This window comes from Schistocerca americana, chromosome X, assembly GCF_021461395.2.
Source record: "Schistocerca americana isolate TAMUIC-IGC-003095 chromosome X, iqSchAmer2.1, whole genome shotgun sequence".
In the NCBI taxonomy this organism is placed as follows: Eukaryota; Metazoa; Arthropoda; class Insecta; order Orthoptera; family Acrididae; genus Schistocerca; species Schistocerca americana.
Window position 1 is genome coordinate 679329031 of NC_060130.1, and position 15640 is coordinate 679344670.

Consider the following 15640-nt stretch of genomic DNA (forward strand, 5'->3'; position numbering starts at 1 on the left):
TCTGCGTCTGTCATTATCTTCTAGGATGAATCTGCTACAGCTTAATGTTTTTCTTTATGGATTTTTCAAGTAACTGGGAAAAGAACTCCTAGTTTGATCTGCGGCGGACCGTCGATATTGGGTACACGGTTAGGCTGTTGTGAAGCCTGTTGGTCTGCAGATTTCCTTTATTTCCCCTGCTGCAGACATTGTTGCTGAATTGCTGCGACAGGATCGGAGGTTCAGCGCAGATGTGGCGACCGACGTGACAGCACACCGAAGCTGGGTAGAGCGCGCCAGTGATCGGAGTGCGGAACGGCTGAAGTCAAGACAGCCGATACGACTGGAATGGTGGGGAGGAAGAAACCTCACCGTCGATTTTGGTAAAGAGTTTGTACAGGTTCGAGTTGTCGCTGCTCGCAATCGGCAACGCCCGTTGCCGGGGAGCCGTTTGCAGCCGACGACACAGTAGCTGTGTAGCAGCTAGCGGTCGGCGACGCCCGTTGCCGTAAAGCAGTGTGCAGCCGACGTCACCTATGTAACAGTTAGCGGTCGTCGACGTCCGTTGCAGTAGCGCCGTTTGCAGACGACGTCGCCGGTGCAGAGTAGCTTCTAGTGATCAGCGACGCCGTTACAGAGTCGCTGGTCGGAGACAGCGACGCAGTTGCAGTAGAGGCGTGTTGCAGACGACGAGGCCGGCAGCTCGTCGTAGCAGTGCAAGACAGACTCGATGAGTCGTTTTCATTACGGGAGCGTAACGTGAAGCGCGAGTGAGTGTACTAATTTGTAGAATGTTAGGACTGGAGTGAGCACGGACAACAGTATAAATTTGAGTCATTGTATTTGTGGGTTTTCGCTATAAAATGGAAGCGCAAGAAGGTGAACCATTGATAACAGATGAAAGGGAGCAGGTCGAACGAGACCGTAGGGAAGCCAGAAAGGAACACAGGGAAATTAGAAAAGAAGTAGCCGAACAATCGAAGCATGTGAAGGAAAGGTGTGCACAGCTGGAGAAGGAAAACTTATCTGTAGCTACTCAATTGGCAGGAACTAGTAGTATCCTTCAAGCTCTTTCAGGTAAGTTACATGATACGAAAATCGAATTGTCACAGTCTGTGGACAGAATGAAAACCGAATTGTCGCAGTCCTTAGATAATAGTATAGATGCTTTGAAAGTGGAGATCGGTGGACAGATAAATGATATTAGAAAGGATAATGATACTTTCAGACAAGAAGTTACGGAACAGATAACAGAAGTAGCTTCTAAATTACAAACACACATTCGTGAGTCTAGGGAAGAAAAAGATAAGCTGATACAAGATATACATAAGCTTTCGGAAGACTTTGCTAGTCTGAAATCAAATCTCTCCACCGATCTCGAAACTAACAACAGTGATTTAAGAGAAGAGATTCAAAATATTGTTGAAGCTACCAGGGATGAATTTACTAATTCTCTGGAGGAAGTTAAAACTGTTATAAACAATATACAGGAAGAAAAATTCTGAGATTACAAGTGAGTTAGAAAAGGAAAATCAAGAACTCTCTTCTCTTAAGCACCGAATAGAGAGGAATGAAATAGATTTAAACGAGTCTCGGCAAAGAGAATCTTTTGAACGATGCGGGTTGGAGAGACTTCGTGCGGAAAGAAACAAGACAATTAGAACTGATCGTAATTTAGATTCTGTAGTGGACATTAGCCGTGACGTAACTAGCGATGGATTGTCCGTGTTACCTCCCCGAGGACAACGGGAAGAGACTTCAAGTGCTAGCCCAAAAGCACGAGATAAAATAATATTAGACGAAAATCCCGTGCAGTATAATACCCCTGAAGAGAGCACGGAGAATCCACGCTTAAATGGAAAAGAACCTATGGTTATTCCTTGCACTAAAGATTTGTGGTAAGAAATTCGGATTGGAAATAGTGGTCAGTTATCGAACCAGTTTTCTGGTTTTAAACCCGAAGGCTCAATACATCCCATTGTGTTTATAAAAACATTTGAGGATGCTTTACCTCGCACGTGGGATAGTAAGAAAAGAATAAGCTTTGTGGTACGACACCTGGAAGGAGAAGCTGCCGAATGCGGCGTATTAAATGCTAAATATTTTCGTAATTTGGAGGATTTTGTCTACCAATTTAAGGAAAAATATTGGTCAGAAGGGGAGCAACAGAAGTTAACTATAGAATTATTGGATCCGGCCCCTTACAATCGTAGTTGGGGAGGATTCCGAAAATACTTCGAGTGGCATTTAACAAGAGTGAAGTTTTTAGATGAACCTATCAATGAAGGACATCTAATTAATGTGTTAATAAATCGCATGCCGACATATGTAAAAGAGAAATTAATAGGGAGAGGAGGGGAAGAGTAAGTAGTAGTTTAAGCTACTTAGAACAATTAGATATTTTAAATAAATCCCGTGAAGATGACAGGTTAAGATTTTCGAGAGATAATTTTAGGCGAGGAAATGATTCAGGTGGTGGTTCTGGAGAACTTCGTAATTCTCATTATTGCCAAGTAAAGTGACCTTTCTCATCTAATAACAATGTAATGTTATATGTTACAATAATAGCAATCCAAATTTTCGTAACAATAATGAGGAGAATGACGGAAAAAGAAGAGAAAGAGTTCGTAGAAAACAGGAAGAAAAGTCGTCTGAAATTCAGGAATGTCCCGTAGGGGCAGTAGTGATAGAAAATATGGGAAACGTGGAAAGTCTTTCGATGGGGGCGGTATCGAGAGACAAATAAGATCTAAATATCGGTGCAAAACGCTAAGAATAATAAATTTAAAGGAGGAAAGGGACCTCAGGGAAGAATTATTGGAAGAAACTGAGATCATAGAATGACGTGATGTTAGAAAACCGTTCGTCCAAGGGCATATAAATGGGGAAAGGGTCACCATGATGATTGATTGCGGCAGTGAAGTCTGTGTAATAGATGAAGCATATTATAGAGATAGGGAAGAAAACCTGAAACGTCCAAAACTTCCTGTAACGAGTGTCAAGATAGTAGGAATTGCAGGCAGACATGGACAAAATGTAAAGCTAGAGGTGTGGATTTCTTTTGTAATTGCGGGTCTTAGATTTTACCAAAACTTTTTGGTAGTTCCTAAGATGAATATACATGTTCCTTTGGGATTAGATTGGTTAAATAACCATGGGGTTATTCTAGATTTGGAGAAAGGGTTTATGATGTGCACTGTACAGGGTAAGCGTTTAGAATCTCAGTTTTGTAATGGTGAACTTGAGGGTGTGCAGAATGTAGAGAAAGAACACCTGTGTGTGGTCGCAGACGTACCAGTTAATGATAAGAAACTAGTAGAACAAAGTAATGAAAATCGTTGGGAAAAGATATTAAAAGAGAATAATTATTTACCACCAATGGAAAAAACACAATTTTTAGACTTGTTGGTAAAATATAAGGAAGTTTTCTCCTATGATCCCTGTCGTATAGCAGGGTATGAATGCAAACTTAAGCTTAAAGATAATAAGCCTTCCTTTAAGAAACTGTATCCCATACCTACAGCCATTAAACCAGCTGTATCTCTCGAACTTAAAAAGATGATAGATCAGGACATTATTGAAAGACCTCAAAGCCAATATAATTATCCGATTTTAGTGGTAAAAGGAAGATGGCAGTGTGAGATTAGTTTTAGATGCACGGACACTGAATCGAGTGATTAAAATGGAACGAGATCGTCCCTTACGTACGGAAGAAGTGTTGGTTCGATTAAAAGGAGGGAAGTACATCAGTACAATGGATTTAACTGCCAGATATTGGCAAGTAAAACTCCATCCAGATTCTAGGCCATATACTGCATTTTTATTTAAGGGCAGATCATTCCAATTCAAAGTTTTACCATTCGGTCTTAACGTATCGGTATTGGTATTTATGAGGGCGTTGGATTTAGCTCTTGGAGATGAGTTAATGCAGAAAATGATACTATATGTGAACGACTCGTTAGTAATCTCTGATAATTGGGAAGAACACAGAGAATTATTGGAAAATGTATTTGATAAGTTTAAACAAAAGGGAATAACACTTAAGTTAGCTAAATCTACATTTGGTAGCAAAGAGCTTAAATTTCTAGGTCATATAATTGATGCTAAGGGGATTAGACCTGACCCGAGTACAGTAGAGGCTATAGCGCTATGTCCCAATCCGCAAGATAAAAATCAATTAAAATCCTTTCTAGGAATGATAAATTTTTTTAGAAAGTTCATGTCAGGAGACTGTATAATTAACCCATGTATTACAATTTTGGTTAAACAAAAGACACCTTGGCGTTGAAGTGATATAGAGAAGGAAGCGTTTAACAATATAAAAAAAAATTAGTATTTTCAAGATTACTGTATCACCCAGATTTTAATGAAGAATTTAAAATGACTACAGATGCCTCGAGTTATGAGATAGTGTGTGAGGTTTTTCAAGGACATTTTGGGAAGGATTCAAAGGATCACCATAGTACAGCGATCGCTAGTCGCACACTGAATAAGCATGAACGAAACCACAGCGTAACAGAAAAGGAAGCCTTAGCCGTTGTGAGGAGTTTAAAAGGTTTAGATATTTATTAGCAGGAAATAAAACCATGGTATATACAGATCATAAGACACCTAAATTCCTGACGAAAGTAAATTATTACATCAATGACCAATGAGGTGGATATTAGCCCTTTAAGAATTTAATTTCGAAGTAGTATATATACAAGGTTCGCAGAATACAGTATCTGATGCTTTGTCAAGACTGCCGATAGGAACTGGAGAGTATCCGGAAAGGTTAAACAACAACACAAAAATTAGGATCTATTTCCTTAAACAGGGGGACCATAACAAAGGGATTCAAAAGTTAGTTCAGCGAATAATGGTGGAACAAGAATTAGATGAGTATTTAAAAGCAATAATACAAGCTTTAAGAAATCATACTCAGGTATCTGGTAAGAAAGTTGCTGGTTACTTCGTAATGAGATCTTGTATTGGAGGAGTGATAAGGAACAAGGTAGATGGAGGATTTGTATACCCTCTCACGCAACTGAACAACTTATTGAATACATACACCAAGGTTTCGGACACTGTGGTATTAGAAAATGTCTGATGCATATGATCAGACACTATTATTTTAGGAATATGGGAAGAATAACAAGAAAAATAATCCGTGTATGCAAGTTATGCCAAAAGGTGAAAGAAACGACACCAGCCTTACGTTATAGTATGTACCCTACAATTCCAGATAGGTTACTAGACCTCGTAGCTGTGGATCTCCTAGGACCCCTTCCGACTGGTGAAGGAAAACAGAGATATATTTTGGTGATAGTTTATTGTTGGTCAAAATACGTTCGGTTATATCCACTTCGCACAGCAAATGCACATAACCTGAGTAGATGCATTGAAAGAGATTATGTAGTAAAAGTGGGTGTTCCGAAGAGAATATTGTCAGGTAATGGAAGTCAGTTTACAAGTAAAATCTTTAGAACAATTATGGATAAATTTAATAATTTCCACATCAGAACTTCAAGATATTAACCACAAAGTAACCTGGCAGAGGTTTTATAGGGTGCATCGTGCACATAAATATTCAGAGTGGCCTGAGATACTAAATGAATTTGAATTATTGTTAAATGAATTGCCTCATATTAGTACAGGTGTAGTGCCCTTGGAAGTAATGAAAAAGGAGGTGTTAGGAGAACCATTATTACATCTTTTACCATGGCCTGAAAATAACAGCCCCCTTGTAGATATGAATCAATATAACGTGAGGAAAAAACTCGAAGGCAGTGCAGAAAAAAGACTACAGTGGTATAATCAGGATGCAAAAGTACCCCAGTTTAACAAGGGAGAAAAGGTTATGTTTAAGACACATATTAATAGTTCCAAGATTAATAAACAAATCGCGAAAATTTCTCATATTTATCAGGGTCCATGGGAGGTTATAGATAGTTCCCATTCCAAATTATTACGTTTATACGACCCCACAAGTAAGAAAGAGAAGGGGACTTATAATGTGACACAAGTTAGAATATATCGGGAGATTAGAGAAAAATAACCTCAGGAGGTTCACTGATTTTTAGTTGATGTAACGACCACAGGGTTCAAGCTTAGACAGTGGTTATTTTATGACAACCTTCCTCATTTTCTATCTTATTCGAATGATCTAAGAATAAAGCAGATAGTTTCGATGCCCACTATAATCAATTTGAGGATGAAATCTAGAGAAAGACCATTACAATAGTCAAAGTTTACAGTACATAGATTATTTAACTATAAATTGCATTTAATAATTACATATTTCCCTTGAAATATGTTTATTGACTTGTAAGGAAAGGTTATTTCTATGTTTTATGAAACCAATCGAATGCAATAAGGGTGGGTTTTATTGTTGTTTGTAGGGGAGGTATAATACGACACATTAAACATACACAACACGTTACACTTACACACACACACACACACACACACACACACACACACACACACAGATACTAACTCACCTCAGAAAGGGTTAAGTTAGTAGGGATTCGTCATTTTCAGAGGATTGAATATCTTATCCTATGTACAAGAAGGTAAAAAATGTCAAGCAAAGAGGTTCTCGATAAATAGTAAGATGCGAGAGAGAGCGAGAGAAAAGGAATGGATACCTCGGGATAACAAAAAGAAATAAAATCTATTAAAGGATAAGCAGTAAATAGAAGTTAACCGTCCAGAATGCGAAAACTAAATGATGAGTGAACCTTAATTAAGCATTAATAGTATTACAGAGGGTGTAGGAGAGTGGTTATAGTAATTTGAAGTTGCATACTGGTGGAAGGAAATATGGGTTTTATTAGCCTCACTTTAGTGTAATCCCTTCTCTTGGTACATTGTACCCAGGTGTTACTATGAAGATTCTCTGCAATTGCAAACACATATAGAGGAAATTGTTTTGTCATAGAGACTAAGGTTCGTTCAGGGAATGACTTGTAAATATCCTCTGCAATGACATCTAACTGGAATATGGTGGTCATTGGGGCCATGGGCGCCTGTTTAGGGAAAAGGGCAGTAATCAACTCCAATTAGCAAAAAGAAACCCATCAGAGCAATTGGAAGTAGGAAGATGTTAAGATGGTTGTATATGCATAATGAAATTAAAGTTCGACTCTGATAACTGGTAAGAGCATTCTCAAATGGTATTTTATAAAGTTCATATAGGGAGTGTGATAATATGCATTATTCAAACCCTTGGGATAAAACCAGTAAACTTGTGTTTATTTAAAATATTAAAGAAACTGTAAACAGTTCGTATCCATAGAGGAGTGGATACCTGATCTCTCCAAAACGTATCACAGTATATATTTATAAATCAAGATAAATTATCAAAAACTTAAACATCAAATGGTAGAAATAAATAACATGGAAACACAGCAAAATTTCATTAATAGAAGGTATTTTGGTAGTAACCAAAGATTACGATATTATGAAAGAATAAATATCATGAAAAGTTGCTGAAAATCTGATCTGTAAGTGACTAATAGACTTCTGGTAGATTAGGTGGATTTGTATTAATGGATAAACTAGTTGTATTAAACAACAAAGATAAAACGCTGTAATCTGTCATAAAATAATGTTGTTCTTAAGACTAACTACCATAATGGGTGACAATTAAATTTAAGAGCTTAAAAACTTAGAATCACTTTTAATATAACTATTTAGTACTAAAACGACTAACAGGGAACTTACCTAAAGGAGACTACTATGTAGTCTCAAACAATTTCTTCAAATATTCTTAAATTAAGTAATATGAATGATTCCTATGAATGACTGGTAGGGAATGACACAAAAAAGGGATAGATGTACATATTTATGCAAACTGAAATGATGTTTATAGTCAGTATTAAAAGGTTTAACGGGACTAAAGGAAAAGATGTTAATAAACTTTGGAAAAGAAAAACATGAGTGTATACAAAAATGAACTGGAACAGTTAATCATAAAGTAAATGCAGTGTCTAAGTTAATAGTAACATTTTAAGATTAATATGAGAAAATGATAGGTTTAGTAGACCTGGAGTCGCTCAGCTAGTGGTGGGGATATGTGGTGTTTCAAAAGTCTAATCAAGAATCATCGAGTTTCTTTAGCGCTTGAGCGACGCCAGGTAAGAAATGTTAATATATATATATATATATATATATATATATATATATATATATATTTGTAGTATGTCAAGTGGAGATTTGTTATTTAAAAAGATTTTGTTTCTTTTCTTTCATGTCGTGGCAGCAAAATGATCCAGTGGGAACTCCAGGCGCGGCGGACGACGAAATATAGAAGTATACTAGCCCAGACTTGCAGTCATGTACTCTATACTTACAGAACCACAATTACCTGGAATAAAACGTTGGGCCAGTACTCAGTTTAGGAATAGGCAGTGCTTGATAAAGATCGAATGTGAACTTATAAGTCTCTTCTTCAGCTTTGGCTAAATGTCTATTTGCTTTTATTTTTGTTACTCTTCTACGGTGCAGTTCTTGTTGAACTCATGGGATTCGTTGGTATCTTTTTTAATTCGCAGTCCTTGATTTTCAAGGAAAGTCTGTCACGTGCTTTACGCGTGTCGTTCTTTGGATGCTTGAAATATATATTCAGTGTTCTGAAGATTTTTCTCTACTTGTCGAAGGAAACTGGCTATAGTGCATTTTTTGCAGAAATTACTGACAGAATCATCATAAATAATTGTAACAGAGTGTTCATGTCCAATATAAACCCTGTCCGGGTAATCTTTCCAGCTGTAATGACTTCTGTATTTCGGAATTATGTTAATGTTGTCAGTTACATACCTGCTCTGATCTTCATTACTAAAAGTATTATTTCTAGTTCCATGATGGCCTAACTGGTCCAAAGGAGGGCCTTTCTACCTAGAGCTAGTTTCTTAACGATAATGTCATCCCTTTTTCCTTGATTTTTGAAGTGCATGTAAGTTTAGAAATGCTACTTTACAATCTTTCAAAATCGTATACACCACACTATTAGACCTCCTATTTCTGCCATCCTTCTTGGTGTATCTACGTTTAATTGGGATCACTTTGCTTCGTCCATGTAAATACGAATTCTGGAGATCATTGTTTTTCATGCCCTAAGGTCTTGTGGAATATTTAAAAACATTGTTTCTTGCACTCACAGTCATGACCTTTTACCCGTTTTCTCATAATTATTCCTTTATTAACCGTTGTGTACTCAAGGCCTGCGTTCCTCTTCGGATTCTTTTCATTCCTTTGGTTAAATTTAAATTTTTGTACAAGAACATTTCCATTTCTACCCTCTGCGTTTTGTCGCTCGGTTTGAGGCGCCATGTCATGGAATGCGCGACCCCTCCCGCAGGAGGTTCGAGTCCGGCCTCGGCTGTGTGTGTGTGTGGTGTTCTTAGCATAAGGTAAAGTAGGATGTAGGTCTAGGGACCGATGACCTCAGCAGTTTGGTCCCTTAGGAATTCACACAAACACACACACCTTCTGCGTTTTGTTCCTGTAGTACGAATGGTTCTGTCATGGTTTGTGTACTCTCAAGATTTGTTTGTTTTCTACTTCTTTTCCAGGGAACTGAAAATATCAACGCTAATACTTCAATGGGCCTTTAGCTTCTGAGCTGTAACCCTCAAATGGTTCAAATGGCTCTGAGCACTATGGGACATAACTGTTGTGGTCATCAGTCCCCTAGAACTTAGAACTACTTAAACCTAACTAACCTAAGGACATCACAAACATCCATGCCTGAGGCAGGATTCGAACCTGCGACCGTAGCGTGTAGCCCTCAGCAAGGGTTCATTTCACAAGTGCAAGACACTGTAAGCCAAGTAAATACGCACAGACAATTACAGAAAGTAGTTCAACATTTTATAACGCATAAAAGTAGTCTAACAATATTTTAAATTACACTTTTTATCCTTAGTAAGCACACAAAACTCGTGATTAATTTTCCAAGATCAAAACATGTTAACCAACACAACATGTATGCTGAGCCAAGTACTTACAGAGCTGATATTATGACATTCACTGCTTTCATCATTGGACAGATTATACCTACTGCCAGATTCTTCAGACAATATTCACAATGATTAAGTTCTTCAAAATTAAATTGCATTCTCGTTTCACGTTGCCTTTTAAAGGAACAAATCCCACTCGAACCAGCCATTGCATCTGTGGGATACCAACGTATGAATTTTAGGTGATGCAGTTATGGCTTAACAAAATGTGTATTACTCTTCCAACTGGTGGATTTTTGTTGGAAGTACGTGATGTCGTTGTGGCTTACTACCTGAAGGGTCCCAAAGTTATCATATCTCAGTTTTTAACAAAATTTCGTTTACCATGTTTTTGCTCCCAGTCCTTCATTTTTAACAGATAATAATCGTTCAGTACCAGTCCCGATAGGAAACAGAGCATCGAATGGACATGTTTCAAGAAATACAACTAAAATAAGCTGAAAATAACAGAAATAAGTCAGCTTTAAATTTTTCTCCCTTATTTCAATCATTAAGCGTTTAAATATCCATAGGCACAAAGAGGCGCACTACTTTTAATACCAAAACTGCTTAAAGTTTACAACCACTTTTCTTCTCCCAATACAAGGTCGGCTACAAACAAACACATGTCCAAAGCGTCAGACGCAGCAATCGGACGGGGAACCCAAAGCGCAACGACCTTTAGCGGCGTAGAAAGAAAGGAAAATCGTAATATATAATTTACTATCAATACAATAGATAGACCTCCTTTGTTAACAACATCAAGTTTATGCCAGCTCAAAAGGCAGTTGAAGTAACACCCACAAGGAAATCAGCTGCCTTCTTTCACCTTTTCCATAAAAAAAAATTAAAAAATAAAGGCCATGTTCTCACTGAAATGAGGAAAAATAGAAATTTTTTTTGAAACAATGGAAAGATATACAAAGGATCTGTTTGGCGATTATGATTGATCATTCTTTGAACTTTATTTTAGATTTACAGTAGAAAAAAGAAACGAAAAAGGCGCCCATAATTATAGTTTGATAAAGGCCCTGCGGGTTTGAAGTACGCAGATTGCGTGCGATGTAGCTCCTCAGAACATATCAAATATCAGAAATTGATAAAATCAGTTGATATTACTTTCAATTTATGGGAGCTTATACCTAACCACAATGAAATGCCATTAAATTTATCGTAGGTGCTAACTCGAACTTTGAGTTCGTTTTTGAAGGGATTTGTTTCACATTTTATGGATTTACAAAAAATAGCTAATATTATCAAATTTCATATATTATGGGTATAAACTTCCAAGAGTAGCGTTTATTTTCGGGGGTCACAGATAGAAGTTAATAGGTTCAACCGTTTTTATTTTATACTATACGCAGTTTACAAAAATCGTTCCTGAAGAAAAGCGTGTTTAAAGCTTAAGGAAAATTTTTATGTATATTAATACTTCATTCTGCATAAAATCTACATGTTATTATACATTTTTGATGCAGCTGAACACAAATCTGAAGATGGATTTTCAAAATTCAGAGTGGTTAACCCACTGTGGCGGGGTAAAAACTAGGTTATGACCAATTTTGACCAAATTTGACCAATAAAAAGTGTTTTCATGACTTACGTTTAGTCTGCAATCCCAGGACCGTGTATCAACTCTTCCTCTAACTCTAATTGTTCCTGGAGAGCAATTCCCCCGTTCTTCTTGACGAGAAAAGCCGATCTGACTGTGCTTTATGTGTTGCGCTCGGCAGGCTGCACACGTTGTTCGTCAGCTTTTTCGGCCAATATGTTCGCGTGCCTAGTGTAATATAAGTCATTTTCTTAACGTGCGTCACGGCGTGACAAGTTTTCCACCTGAGCCGGGCGTCTCCGGTTGAGAGCGCCGCACGACAGCCGTGTTACGGCACGCCAGAGCGAGAGATAAACCTAATTGTCGATAAACTACTGTAAACTAAGCCCTACTAGTATCTTGCGTCAGCTTATTGCTAAATAATTTGGTGCACCGCAAATACTGAACTTCGGCGGTTGAGAGCAATGAATAGATGAGACGCGTAATAGAACGCCGTAGAGTGGAGGTGGGCGGTAACCCAGAAGACAGGAGCGGTATGCAGCAATAGGATCTGCTCAGAGTAATTTCCTGTCATCACTCAGCAAATACTTTAGTCTAATGATTTAGCTGTATTGCTCAAATGCGTGTTGTCACGGAAAGACCACTCTATAATGCTGCTGAAGTGTATGACTTGCAACGATCACACGCATTAAGTTATACGTAAAATAAGTGACTGAGCATCATTTACTAATACGACAATCCGAGGTTACTCTAAATTTGATAAATAGTGGGTTTAATAAGCGCTTTACGGCGTATGCTGGACTGTAGCTGAATGACATGGAACTTATGTTGAATTTGACTACGATCGTATATCATATATTCACTAAGAATGGGTACAGAAATCACACGAAGGTGTAACTAACTCAGTATGAACGTCCCTAAAAACGTTGAAAATTCTGAACTTACAGGGGCTCCTGAAAAGGCGTCTGTTACGTTTCGAAAAAATACTTAGACTAGCATTGGTCTGTAGAATACAGCATAGAAATACTTGGGAACACTCTCAAAATTCTAACAGTGTACATTACAGGAATAAATCTGTCACGGGTACCACTTGGCAATCCGACGCAAGTATCCTAAAACATAGAGATGTTTCCGTTTCGTTGAACGTTCCTGTTTTTTTCTGCCAGCATCACGAGCAATCTAGCAGCACATGGCCCTTGAAAATAACGGTTGTTTAACACTTAATTCGTTGATGATGATGCAGTGGCTCGAAAATTAGTTAATGGTACAACAAAGCATATCAAATTCAATAACCGCGAATACTTGCATATTTTCACGTCGTAACCATTATCAAGTACAAAGCCGAAAGGAAGGTCGTCAGTGAAGTACAAAACTTACACTAGGAACATATTTACTACGAACACCAACGTACAGATAAAAGAGAACTGAACTCTTGGACAGAGCATGTCGTTGTTTATACAATCACCGATTGTTCCAGAATATACAAACATTAAGAACATACGAAATATCAAGATCTTTCCAAAAATGGTAAATACTAAATTTCTAGCAACAGCTGTTGGTTGGATCTGATCTTGGGACCCCGCAACGTACCAGCCAGTCTTACCAATTTCTACGCCATACTGTTTGCAGCTCAGTTTATACATATTATACTGGGTGGAGGAAAATTGTGCCACGAAATTTTAACCCTAGATAGCTGATGCCAGTAGGAACCAAAATTAAAATGGTTAAAATGGCTCTGAGCACTATGGGACTTAACATCTGAGGTCATGAGTCCCCTAGACTTAGAACTTCTTAAACCTAACTAACCTAAGGACGGTACACACATCTGTGCCCGAGGCAGGATTCCAACCTGTGACCGTAGCAGCAGTGCGGTTCCGGACTGACGCGCCTAGAGCCGCTCGTCCACAACGGCCGGTAACCAAAATTACTAATGTTGTGTAGGTCGACAAAGCACCATTTTTAAACTACGGAAACATGGCGCCACGCGCTCCGATTGGCCGTGGAATTGTCCTGTTTCCGTTCGTCGGTTGACGGGTAGCGCTATCGTTGTCGGTTCACACTGCCCCAACGTGAGCCGCACACGTGTCGAATACCACTAACGTGGGGACCGCCTTGAATACATCGCGATGTCCGGCAGGCAAAGCATGCACCGTCATGCGTTGTCCAGAGTATCCGCCAACAGGGCAATCCCGCGGCCAATCGGAGCGCGTGGCGCGAAGGTTTCCGTAGTTTAAAACTGGTGCATTGTCGACCTACACAACACTAGTAATTTTGGTTCCTACTGGCGTCAGCTATCCAGGGTTAAAATTTCGTGACACAATTTTTCTCCAGCCTGTACACACGTAAGCCACCAACTTTCGGTAGAGATCGGGAAGAAAATATTTATCTAATTTCTGCTCAAATAGAAACACATGAAAAACGGTTCATGAAGCATTCCATGCCCGAATGGGAATGATAGCAAAATTCTGCATATGGAAACATTCGTTGGCCCATAGTGCCTCGTATATATTACAGTGAAGTGTTGAGTATATGTGTAGGTTTACAGACGTACCCCACCAGACAAAAAGGTGGAGCACCCAGAATTCATGTTCGGATGTCAATGTAATTTCGGAAACATATACACCATCGGCAGGTATGTGAATGAGGAGCATTGCAATTCTCTGCAACTGACTGGACAGCACCAGAGTACTTGAATGTTGCGGGTGTTTAGTGTTGTTACAAGGCCTGGTAGGGAGTAGAAGGGCGTGGAAAGCGTCAGATGTTGAGTAATTAATGTGACGAACACGGATATGCCGTGAATTCATGTGAGATAACGTTATCAGCACCCGGCAGAGTTTAAAAGGGGGAAAATTGTGGGCCTCCATTTTACTAGATGGTTGATTCATACAATATCCAGATTTTTGTAGCACTTGTATATGACAGTGGACCGATGTTGGACGGCGCGGGAACGTGATGGCAGGCATACACATCGGCAAGGTTCCGGTGGACCACGTATAAACACCACAGTGGAGGATCGTTTTATCGTGCACCAAGTACAATGTAACCCTTTCATTTCTGAGCCTGCCTTCTGAGAACAGGTAATGAACTCTCAGTATTGTGCGTCATTCCACACCATTGGTCGGAAGCTAAGAGCAGCCGGACTACGGGATTGCTGTCTCACACGTAGGTTACTATTAGTACCACATTACAAGTGTTTACCTTGGAGGTGACGTCGTCACCATGAAGCATGGACTGCTACCAAATGGCTTTGCACCGTGTCCAGCGATGAATCGCTGTTCTGTACTATCCCCAATGACCATCCTCAGCGAGTATGATGGTGATCTGGGTAGATGTCTCATAATTCAGATGTTCTGCAGAGGCACAGCGGTGTTACTCCTGGTGTAACTGTGTGTGTGTGAGGGGGAGGGGGGGGGCAACGAAGGAATGACATCGAGTAACGGCTGGTAATGACGGAGGGTACTCTGACGGGACAACGGTATGTCAGGAACATCCTGTTTGCTCACGTCTTACTTCTCGTGTTATAGAATCGTGTTGCCATTTTTTCGCAGGAAAATGCCATTCAACGCATTTCACGTGTCTCTATGAACTCTCTGCGTGATAATGAGGTACTGCTGTGGCCAGGAAGATCCTGAGATCGGTTCCCGGTAGAGCATGTGTGGCCTCAGCTCGGACGTCCCAATTCCATATAGGGGACATAAGTTACCCTCTACAAAATTTGCGGGCCAGCTTGCCTTACGAGAGGATAAAACGGATTTACGACATCCTTTAGAAAACTAATCAGTGTGTGATTGAGACCAGAAGGCGTGCAACGTCATACTGATAAATGTGCTCATACTACCAAGTTCGTTGTAAATTTACTCGAATCTGTAATCACTGAAGTAACACCACATAACTTCTCAATCAATGAAACTTCATTTCGTTTCCTCCTCTCATTCTGGGTTCTTCAAATTTTTTTGTCATATTACTATATTACGAGTGGAAGCTGTAAACAAGCGTTATCACTAAAATCTGCACGCGTTTTGTGCTATGCTGTTTCAGTTATTGACAATAGAACGAAACTATTACTGTTCGAATACTATTATACATAATATTAATTACATAATGCAGGTACCCTCTTAACATTCCC